A 12,076-nucleotide genomic window follows, 5' to 3' on the forward strand; every position below is an offset into this window, starting at 1 on the left:
TAAAAATATATTCTTATAAAATAAATTTTGAAAATCAATTCTTAAAAATTCTTAAGAGATCTCAACATTTTGAAGTTCTTGCAATCACTGAAAGATCTTCGTACAACAATTTATAAAAATGTTAATTACAACTGTGAATTACAACTCGTCCTTAAAATTTTTTAAATCTGCACTATGTAACTTCATCCGATGTGTTAGCTGATTCCAAAATGTCATTCTTTCCGAGAGAAGATTGTTTTCCATAATTATCTTAGACGAATTTCCTATGTATAGATACTCTGGTGAATAATTTGTTTTCACCGGCTTCCACTTTATGGGAATTGCCTTCCTGACCTTTGGCGTTGGATTTCTAAAGAATTTTATTGTAATATGTACCTTATATACTAATGCATCATTTTCAACGCATAATCAAAAGAAAAAATTATTATAACTCCATTATTAACTCATTGTATAATTATTATAAGATAATCATGATAAAATAATGCATAAAATAGACATTATTACGCTAACTATTATCGTGATTAAATATTAATTTTATTATATACACACACTGGTCTTTCACATTTTTATAAAATTTATATATATATATATATATATATATAAAATTCTGATATATTAGTCATAATAAAATCACGATGTAAATCCGAATTGTGAGATAGCTGGTTGTATTCAGTAATAAATTTTATCCCTAAAAATATTAACACACCCGGAATTTGCAAAATTGTACCAGAGTTCGGTCATGATACTAATTATCTCGTTATCCTCCTTGGACAATTCCGTTTCCACGAACAATTGTTCACCCACAGGGAACAAATACTGCAATTCGTCCGCGTGTGACACTCCATAATTCCTTTCTCTATCGCCGAATATCGAGCTAAAAGACGCGCTTCCTCTGTACGCGAAGTAGTAATAATAGACTGATGAAGTTTGATTCACAATAAAGTCTTGGATAGCTTCGTGAATGCCGTGATTAAACCACGCGTCGCTGTACATCTGCAAAATTATTAGGTTAATACAGAAACTAATTAAATTAATTAGTAATTAAATAGTAATTAGTAGAAACTAATTAGTAATTAAATTAATACTGCAATTCTCTTGTTCGATTAATTTTGCATAAAATAGAAAACATATTATAAGTATTATTAAATAATTTTTTAGAATAAAAATAATTTTTGTAGTAACTGTATACTCTATTTGCGAGTTAAAGGAAATGTCTTATTTTTTATATAATAAAAATAGAAAATGAAATCATATATTCTTTTCGTTTTAAAACATCAAAAATATTAACATTTATATTATTTAATTTGGACTTACATCGATGACTTTGAATCTAGCTTCATCGGATTCATCGATGTCTCCATTGCCGAAGTAGAATTCGCGAATACTAGTGCTTATTTCATCTCGAAATTGTGTATCACGAAGACGGTATCGCTCTTCGTAGTATAAGCTGAGAGGTGCAACATTGTGGAAATCGCTATTCAATTTCTTCACATGTTCACCCTGATCTCGTCCGTAAATACCTGAGGAGCAGCTTATGCATAAATTGTTTGTTCAACTTAAAAAATAATTTTATATAAGAAATTTTATATTACGTTATCATAAAATAAGATTAATCGAAATTTTAATAATGCTTGTGTCAAAGAATTATCCAATAATTTATTAATATGTAATAATTTGCAACACGGTTAAAAGTGTGATGTTAAAACTATATTTACGTGTTATCTAGATTTTGTTTCTAAAACAAATACTTTTATAAGGTTTTATGCAAGCAAGCTTTGTTGAAATAAGTTACAGGAAGAAGTAGTTTTCCGATCTTATATTCTAAAAATTATTTTCAAAATTTTATAAATGTTTCTAAGAAAAATTATCCTGCGCAGTTTTCCGATAATTGTAATTCTAAAATGATAATATCATGTAAATCTCTCGGTTTTTGAGCTGGAGATCTATGTAGAAAGTTAGTAGTCCCTTATCTGCTACCTTAAGGGTTCCTTCTTCTGATGTAATTCCTGTCATCCAAGGTTTATCAGCTATACGGCCTTGTCGCATGGAAATTAATGGATCTTCCGCCATAAAAGTACCTGCGTGTCTGGGTTCGATCACTGGTTTAAAGGGTATCATTGGACAATAACCATAATGCTGAGATAAAACAAGGGATAATTAATTAATTTAAATTATAGAAAAACCAGTTGGAATAAAAACATATGTTTCATAGAAAGATAAATAAGGCTTCGTTGAATGGTAATAAAGAAGTATGACATAAGAAAACTAATTAACAACAGTGCTAAATAGAGTGATAAACAAACTCAATAATTAAATATCAAAATAATATCAAAATAAAGGAAAAAATATTGAAATAATTAAATATTAAATAATAAAATATTAAAACATTAATATATTAAAATTAAATAATAATTATTAAATAAGTATTAACTAATAAAGTATTAAAAATAAAGTCAAGTCAAGATTAAAAGAATCAAGCGGTTTGTGTGATTTTCAATTCACGGTCTATAATGTATTGCGCGTTTATTAAAAACTCGATCAGTTTAGCCTTTATTGAAAACCGAAAATCTAAAATACACGTCTTTTGATTACAATATTAATCGTTCAATGTAGAAATACAAATTTGTTTTTATTTTTATATTTAATAAAAATATTTCTATTCAAAATAAATTCATTTTTATACAGATTTCTAAAACATATGTTATTTTTCTCAGAATTAATCATCTGTTCGTTAATAGCGCAACATTTGAATGATTGATAAAATATGCAGAATATCGTATTCAAGAAATAGGGAAGATTTCTATTATCGATGTCATAATTAGCGATGACGATTCTTTAGTTAATCAGTCTTGCAACTTGTTTCCTGTTGTTTTTTTTTAATTTCAATCGATAGAGGTGCGCGATGCACGAGCGTGAATAAAAATGTCAATTACATATACAGAAAAACATGAACGTCTCGTTAAACTGGTTTTTCTCGCATCGCCAGAAATTTGTGAACATATTTATTCACACAGTTTTATAACTGAATTAGATTTAAAACACATATTACTCATAAATAAAAATTATCTTGTCAGAAAAATTCCTACGGCGCCTATTTAAATAAATAAAGTATCAACAAACAAATAATATCGGTCACAATAAATAAATAAATATTTGAACAAATTTCATGAATATATATATATATATATATATATATATATATATGCAGATTGATGAAAACGTGATCTATCATCATAATTTTTTTCGAGTTTATTTTAATTTTGCATCGGGACACGCCTATTCCAAAGTGGGATAAAATGACTTCGCGTGACTGTTCACGGATCATGCAACCATATCAATGTCAGTACGTAAGCATACATATATAATTTTTCTGAAACTGATGCACGCGCAGAGATATAGAGCTTGTCTCTCACTGTTACGCTTTTAACAGCTGTGCATGAATGTGTTTAGATGACATTTTAAGTTAAATAGTAAAAGTAAATAGTTCACGCGCATACAAAATATTAATATTACAAACTGGACTTGATTTATGTGCTCGACTTTTTACAAAAAGATTACATCAAAATAGTAATTAACAATTTAAATCAGAGATTACATTAGAATAATTATTAATAATTTAAATAAGATTATATTACAAATAATAAATGTGATTCATATACAGGATGTTCTATTTAAAAAAAAATATATATATCTTATTAGACTTGGGTATAAAAGATATAGAGCCAGAGAGAGAAGAAAATAAAAATTCATAAATTTCATGCAACACGTAGCAACGCTATGCACACATGATTGGCAGCTTAACGAATGCCTTCAGATACCTGTCGAAATAAAGAATAAAGAAATGCGTAAGAAGGCCGCACGAGAAAACATTTAACAAGCAGTCAAAGTATTAAATATTCAGGTCAAATTCCAGCAGTTAATTCAAGTTCTTAGATTATATATATACATACTTTGCATCTAATTAAATGTTACATTTGCACACTCTAAGACACGTATATTTATGTGAAAAATATACGAAGCCTATAAATCGACAGAGAAATTAATTAGTAAGAAATAAATTGTATTAAATTATTCGATAATTGAAATTATTTATACTTCTTCCTTTTACTTCGTGATTTAAGAAACATGATTGAGATCGTTTCAACATTCATTCATTTAATATTAACGAAAGAAAAACTCCAGTAAATTAGAAGTATAGTAAAATAAATTGTTTATTTTTAAATAATCTATAATTGTAATTAAAAAAAAATTGTATTTTTTAATTATAATATTTCGTTTTACATATATTAAATTGTCCCGTTTAATTTTAATTTTAACATTACGATAACTGTCATATTCATGTTTTATTTATATAATATTTTTTAATTATATTATATAAACTCTCTTAATAAAATATTATTATTGTTGAAAATATTATACATGACATCATCTACAATGATTCGTTATTATCAGAGATAAATATGTTAAAAAATTCATTTACCTACCTGGAAAAGACGATCGGTACCAATAAATCTCCTTTGCGTCTTTTGTTCGCAGACATTTGATAAGTTCTGCGGAACTTTCGGTGTTGCATCTTAAACCTTTACCCAGGATGATGGTCTTCTTTGTGGCGGATCCTGGTGGCGTTAAAGTCCACGGATTGTAAAAGTTATTACTCTGCGAGATACCGCGATGAAAAAGACCTGTGTGACGAGAAAAAATGTAAATATTTCACGCGCATAAACATATTACGCCAATTAAATGTTTCATGTTTTACAAGAAACTGCAAATCACATATATGTCTGATTGCATAATACATTCCATGTTACGTATAATGATATAATCTTCTCTTTAATAATTGCCAAAAGTAAAAATTTTAAAAATTATTATAATTTGATCTACTCGATTTTAATAGCAACAATGTTATATTTTATTAATATATATAAACACATGCGAATCTATTCTTCTTTTTATTCTATTATTTTTTATATCATTTTATATTTTTGTTTATGTTATATTTTTGTTAATAATAATTAATTAAATTTTATTTTCTGATTACAATAAAATAAAATACGTATTTAAATACATCAAATTATATCCTTATTTCTTTTTTATATATAAATAACATGTTTTATATATTGTATAGTCCACTCAACTTTAGATTCATAAAATGCAGCTAATATTTTTTCAATTGATAGATAGTTTTTATAATGTTGTCAAAAATGTAATATGTATCAATAAACATATTAATAATATTTTTATATATACAATTTTTTTAAGTTGCATTACTGGATATCTTTTTGTTTCCTTCGATGAATAAGAAAATAATAATGTAACGTGGTCGATCTTGAAACCGGTTTGTCAAGCTTTAAATTTGTGATTTATTAACATCATCAAGCGACTTAGAAGAAAAAAAGCGTGACTATAAAACATGTATTTTCATTTCCTCATATATTCTTATAAAAATCACGATTCGCGTTGTTGTGTTGTAAATCGGAACGATATTATTTATGCAACAGCAATTAAAGAGACTTTAGGCGACGTCGCGCTCAATAAAAATCAGGATCGCAAATAATTTTTTGCGATAAAATTGGATCAGGGTATTAATACTCATTATATGTACAATAATGTACATTTGCATTGCATGAAGAAAAAATTAAGCTAAATGATACTTTTTATATATACGAGCAAACTAATAACCTGTTTCTCTTTCAATTTTTTATTTAACCTACTCTCCTCTATTTCCTTATAATTTATCTCCCTAAAATGTTCAAATCATATAAATATCTTTTAGTACGTATATTTTGCTTTTATAATTTTTTTATATTTTTATATTAATATTTAATTTATATTTTAAACTATATGCATTATTATAATTCAAGAAAGAATATAATGTATTAAAAGATAAATATTTTTTATATTTTATATAATTAATAATAATTATAATATAATAATAGATTTAATATTTATATATATAATATAATATTTTATATATAATTAATATCAATTATTTATATAATTAAAGAAAGAACATAATGCATTTAAAGATAAATGTCATTTAAATATTTTAAAGAGATAAATTATAAGGATTTAAAAACCACACAAAGGCCGGAGAGAATAAAAGTGTTTCATATATAGATGCAAATATATATACATATTAATGTGATTTATTATGAAAATCTTGCCAAAGATCTTACCTTCTGAAAGAGGGTTCACCATATGATAATGAACACTTGCGCCTCCCGCACTTTCGCCAAAGAGAGTCACTCTGTTCGGATCACCGCCAAAAGAAAACGATATTCTCCTGCACCCATCGCATGGCTTGCTGCTGATCTTTCAATCCAAGATTGCCCAGACATTCCAAGTCCTCCGTACTCAAGAAGCCCAGCGGTCCAAGTCTAATGCGAAAAATCGACGTGTTATTACGCATAACACATCTGTTATTTAAAAATCGATTTCTCTTTGAATTAGGAGGCGCATTTTTTAAGTAAGAACCGTTTTGAAATAAAAAAAGATCTTAACAATATAAAACTATAAAAAATAATTTATTATAGCCAAAAAACTTCTACAAGCTTACTTTATTTTTCCACATAATCATCATAAACGCCGTTACTAAGTGGTTCAAGACACAGGCGGCAGACTTTTAAGAAAATGGAATTATGAAGCTGTTGAAATTATATCAAAAATAGGTGGAAGTCAATGATGATTATGTGGAAAAATAAAGTAAGCTTGTAGAAGTTTTTTGGCTAAAATAAATTATTTTTATATGTTAAGATCTTTTTTTTATTTCAAAACGGATCTTACTTTAAAAATGCGCCTCGTATATAAAAGAAATTGTAATAACTTTCTTACTTCTCCTCCCCAATAATTGCGTAAAAACAAACATCATTCATTGTGCATATAATATTTTTACATAATTTTAATATAAGAAATTACACATCTCTGCGTGTAAAAAATTAAATTACACAATTAATCTTAGAGTGACATTAGTCATCCACGTGGTATAAAATTTGAATACATTTATTGTACCAAAGTGTGTCTCTTTTTCAAAATATAAAGTTACATTTTCATTATTTTTATAAAATAATTAAAATTAGTTGATAAAAATAAACAAAAATGAAAACTTTTATGATTATTTTGACAAGAAAAATTTTGATTAGATTTTATCTTATCAGAGGAACATTTTAAAAAATCTTACGTAAGAACTACTTCAACTTTCTTCTCCCAAAAGCCTAACGTAATCTAAGAATGACCCCTATATGTCTTTATATTTTAATTCGTTTGAAAATAGATGACAGATGTCAATCATGCAATCAATAATGTCATTTAATAGTGACCCCTTCAAGGTTAAAGAATAATCAAGATCGAACTTCACCGAAAATTGAGGGTGACGAGGACAAAATCGTGATCCAGCAGAAACTTGGGCCCGTAAAATTCGGAATGACCAGCCCCGGTGAGCCATCCGCCACCGTGAAACCAGATCATGACCGGATATCGATGGGCGGTGGATAACGGCGTTTCGGAAGCGCGCAGCGTATAGACGTTCAGGTAAAGACAGTCCTCGCCGCCGACGATCTCTTCCTGATACGTGTAGCTATTCCGTTGCGTACATATTTCCGCGTTTTCCACAGCTGCTCGTACTCCGTTCCAGGCGGCCGCGGGTTGAGGCGGCTTCAAAAAAATTAAATTGCAATGATTTTGATTCATCCATGCATGGAAATTGATCTTGCGAAGGCTCGACGATGCTGGACAAATTAAGCGTTTCAAGGACACGACACTTTGGTGAAATAAAGAAATTTATCTTGTCTTGAGATCAATAAATTGTCTTGGATACTAAAGTATAAAAGAAGCTAGTAAGAGTCAAGGACAGATATTAGGTGCAATAAAATTCTTTTTAAAATCTTCTATACTTATTTTGAACGTTTCGACTCTTCGATGATCCAAAGAAAGGACCAGAAAGTTAAACAATAGGTATAGAGAAATTTAAAAAGAATTTTATTGCTCCTAATATCAGTGCCTGACTTTTACTAGTCCTTTTTATGAAACTGTCTTGAGACACAATATGAAATTGTTGTGTCAGAACGTTCAATTAAATTGTTTGGTTTCTTTAGAATTAGTCAATGTTTTTAGAAGTGGAGACAAAATATTATTAATAAGAGAGCCGAATTTAGCGAAAGTAGGCAAAAATTTAGTAATAGAAAAAATTAAGTAATAAAAATTATTTCGATTATGCTTTAATATTATTAAAATTTTATTCATAAAATTGTACGAATATATAATAAATATATATTACATTTGTACAAAATAAATATTATAAACATCACGGGAATTGTATATAAAATCTAAAAATTACAAGTTTTTAAAAATTATAGTGTATAAATTTTCTACAAATATAGATGTTTTACTTATATTGCAGAATTGAATATCGAAAATAAATTTAATACGGGCATTTATATTTATTATTATATTTATTATTTAACGAGTCTTATTTGATATAGTATTTATATTTATTATAATATTAAATATTTTATAATACTGCAGTTTTATAATATAGTTTAATGAGAATTCCAATTGTGTTTTGCTCTTCCGTTTTTTACGTAAAAATGTTCTGAAAAATGAACCTTATATTCAATATGTAAATGTTCAAGTGTAGAGACAAATAAATTTTGCATTGATGCGTCAGCTATTTGTAATGCTGATTAATGTACATGTATATTTTATGTTATTATTCAAAGCGTAGGTAATTTATGCGCGTGCTTAATTCTTGTAAGCGACTTATATGAGTAAATTATTTCTGATGAGCAAAATTATGACGATGCTTATGATTAAGGAAACTCGCTTGTCATACTTGTATTTGCTTTTTACAAAATTAAGTTAAAATTATTTCTAATTTAGCCATTTTGATTTATCGAAATAAAAAAAATTTGCAAAAATGTGTAACATTATGTGTAACATTAAAGATCTTTATGTTAAATATTTTAAAATATTAATTGCTATTGTTACGTCCAGACTCAAGGAAGGAAGAGTCGAAAGGAAGGACGTAACTAAATTTATCTTTTCGAACGACGGCAGACTATCCGTCTGTTCGACCCGAACGAACGTCTGGGCCCAAATAGGTCAACGACCGCAAGGGTCGCTCTTACTCTATTTAAAGGGCCGTTCGCTCGGTGGTCCCTTTTTGGCAAGAGAATTTAATCTCTTTTACGCAGGATGGGACCTTGTGCGATCCTGGTTTACGGGAATGAGTGGGAACGGGTTATTAATAAATGAAAATCATTTGTGTTGAAATTTATAAATTTAATCCTAATATAGAGACGAAAGAATTTATATACATAATAATATAATCGACGGACTTAGTTGCTAATGAAGAGTGAATGTATGTGTATGGGTCGCGGGTGATACATTAGTACGGAGGTCTTCAATCGGGGCAGAAAGGGGTAAGAGTTATTGTTTAAATTTTAGGGTCCCGATTGGTGGTTACAATAATCTAAATGCTAATAGATGTATAATTTTGTGTCCATGTTTGTGCGTGTAAGAGAGAATTCTAGGTTATGAAAGTTCGGTAATTTCGACGGTGGAAGGGAAAAGGAAAGCGCGGAGGATATCGACGGGGAATCCGATAGGGTTGGGATGGATAGGGGTAAACATAGGGATGAGGGCGCCGGGGAGACTTCCCGCTACAATTCTCATGAACTGCTCTTCATCGGGAACGTCTGGCCCGCAGGTGTAAACACCTTCTGGGAGTGGGAGCTCTAGTATAGGGAAATTAGAAAGGAGCCATCTATAACATTCGTCTTCGCGTTGGAATGGAATTTGCCCGATGTGTCTCCTTAAAAAGGAGTAGGCCTCGTTATAAATGAAGGGGATTTCTACTGCCTCTTGGCAAGTGCAACCTTCGTCACACTCTATATTAAGTGGTGGGGGGGGAGAATGATTGAGACGAGGAGAGGGAGGGTGGTTCTGAGGTGCAGAAGATGGAATGTGCGATGGCTCTGGAGAGGAAATCAGAGGGTCAAGGGGAGTGTCAAGGTTCCTATTTCTGCGGTGTTTATTTATTATATTAATGTGTTCTATAATTAGGCGCTCTAATAATTCTTGAGTTGGACTATCGTCCGGGAATGAATAGGCCGTAGCCCGAGCCACTTCTTGTCTCAGGCGTCGATTCCGACGATTTCGCGCATGCTTTACTCCAGCTCTCGAAGTCCGCTTTCTTAAGTCGTCCACTAAGAATGACGAACTATAAGAAAAATAGATCGAGGCGATCGAGAGCAATTTCGAAATAATTCTTGGAATACTATTCTCGTTTCATTCTGTCATTATTAATTCTATTTCTTATTCCTTGCGCTTGTAGTATTCTAGAGAGAGAGAGAGAGGAAGGGTGAGAGAGAGAGAGAGAGAGAGAGAGAGAGAGAGAGAGAGAGAGAGAGAGAGAGAGAGAGAGAGAGAGAGAGAGAGAGAGAGAGAGAGAGAGAGAGAGAGAGAGAGAGAGAGAGAGAGAGAGAGAGAGAGAGAGAGAGAGAGAGAGAGAGAGAGAGAGAGAGAGAGAGAGAGAGAGAGAGAGAGAGAGAGAGAGAGGAGAGAGAGAGAGAGAGAGAGAGAGAGAGAGAGAGAGAGAGAGAGAGAGAGAGAGAGAGAGAGAGAGAGAGAGACTGGATAATGTTGGATAGGGGAAAGGTATGGTAAACGGTATCACGAATCTCGCCGTTATCACGGAAAATCCTGAGTGATTTTCGGCGTGAAGGAAATCACGGATCTCGCCGTTATCACGGGAAATCCTGAGTGATTTTTGGAGATGGATGAAATCACGGATCTCGCCGTTATCACGGGAAATCCTGAGTGATTTTTCGGGATGAAAGAGAGAGGGAGAAGAAGGTTTAGAGTTGGATATGATAGCACTTGCGCAAAAGGAGATAAAGAAGATGGCTTTATCTTAAATCCAAGAATTATTTTGATACGGGGTGAAAATTGTACTTTATCTTTTTCCCTTGTTATATACATATATGTGTGTCTTGACTTACTGTTAGTAGAGTGCGTTGTTAATTGCTGCAGGGTTCTAGTCTGGTTGTGTGGTCTTCCGGACTTCCACTATGTTTTTTCTTCACTTGCACTCTAACGAACGTCGAAATTTGAGTTGAAAGCGGATTTCGAAATTGAAAGTATAAAAGTCCGAAGAGTCTAGATACGATCTCGGATAGCTTATACACGGCAAACTGCGCTCGAAAGTTCGGACTAAAAAATCTAATCTCTCGAGGGATATCGCGGGTATATAAACCTTCTTGCTCCTCCTTCCCGTTAGTTTGTTAACATTTCCTGACGAATAGGAAATTTTTCAATAACGCCCTTTCAGTCCCGGAGGCGTCTCTTGACTTTAAAAGTTTATCGGGATTGGTCAGGGCTTTTGTTTAGGGCCCTAGGTTTTGACCAATGGAGAATTTATTGAGGTTTATATTTTTATTATCCTCTCGAGATTATCTCGGTGATCTGTCAGGCGGCATTTGTTTAGATTCGGTTATCGTTGTTAGTCTGGTAAAATTTTATTCGTTTTCAAGTGGAAGTTTTCTTCTAAATTTTTATTGATTTTCAAGTGGAGATTTCCTTCTAAAAAGTTTTTATTGCTTTTTAAGTAAAATTTTCCTTTAAAAGAAAGATTTTTATTGCTTTTCAAGCGCGAGTTGTCAACTAGTCAAAGCGAGAATTTCAGACACCGCGAGTTACATCTGGTATCTCTCCTTTTTTTATTTTTATTTTTACGATTAACCGTCTCCGGTCAGCTGCTTCGCCTGCCAGATCATAGTCTTATTCCCACGCCTGTGATTTTTCAATCATCGCCTTGCATTCTTTGAAAGAAAAGAATCGTGGAGTCCACAGGACGTAACACTATATTTAATACCATTCTTGACATAAAACTCAAGATTTGATCTCGAATCTCAATTCATGATTCAAATATTAACCTGATATTATTTGTGATATTAATTACAATGAAGTATAATGTCTTTATTGAAAAATGTAAAATTTTTCAATACATAATTTGCAAAAACAAACCACAGAGTGTGTTGGTGAATGACTTTACTCGTGTTTATATTTGCTTAATAACATC

At 30.8% G+C, this 12,076-nt stretch overlaps 1 pseudogene across 1 annotated transcript; it reads right to left on the reverse strand.

Moving 5' to 3' along the window:
- Positions 1-102: 102 nt before the first annotated feature.
- LOC145948073 (carboxylic ester hydrolase-like) lies at positions 103-7,795 on the reverse strand (annotated as a pseudogene). The gene is made up of 7 exons (XR_014427269.1): positions 7,355-7,795; positions 6,177-6,377; positions 4,485-4,682; positions 1,974-2,136; positions 1,315-1,523; positions 707-993; positions 103-349 (listed from the first exon to the last, which is right to left on the reverse strand). The product of XR_014427269.1 is annotated as a carboxylic ester hydrolase-like (transcript).
- Positions 7,796-12,076: the final 4,281 nt, after the last annotated feature.

This window comes from Prenolepis imparis, unplaced genomic scaffold (assembly GCF_030444845.1).
Source record: "Prenolepis imparis isolate NDT839.2.m4 unplaced genomic scaffold, iyPreImpa1.0 SCAF_227, whole genome shotgun sequence".
NCBI lineage: Eukaryota > Metazoa > Arthropoda > Insecta > Hymenoptera > Formicidae > Prenolepis > Prenolepis imparis.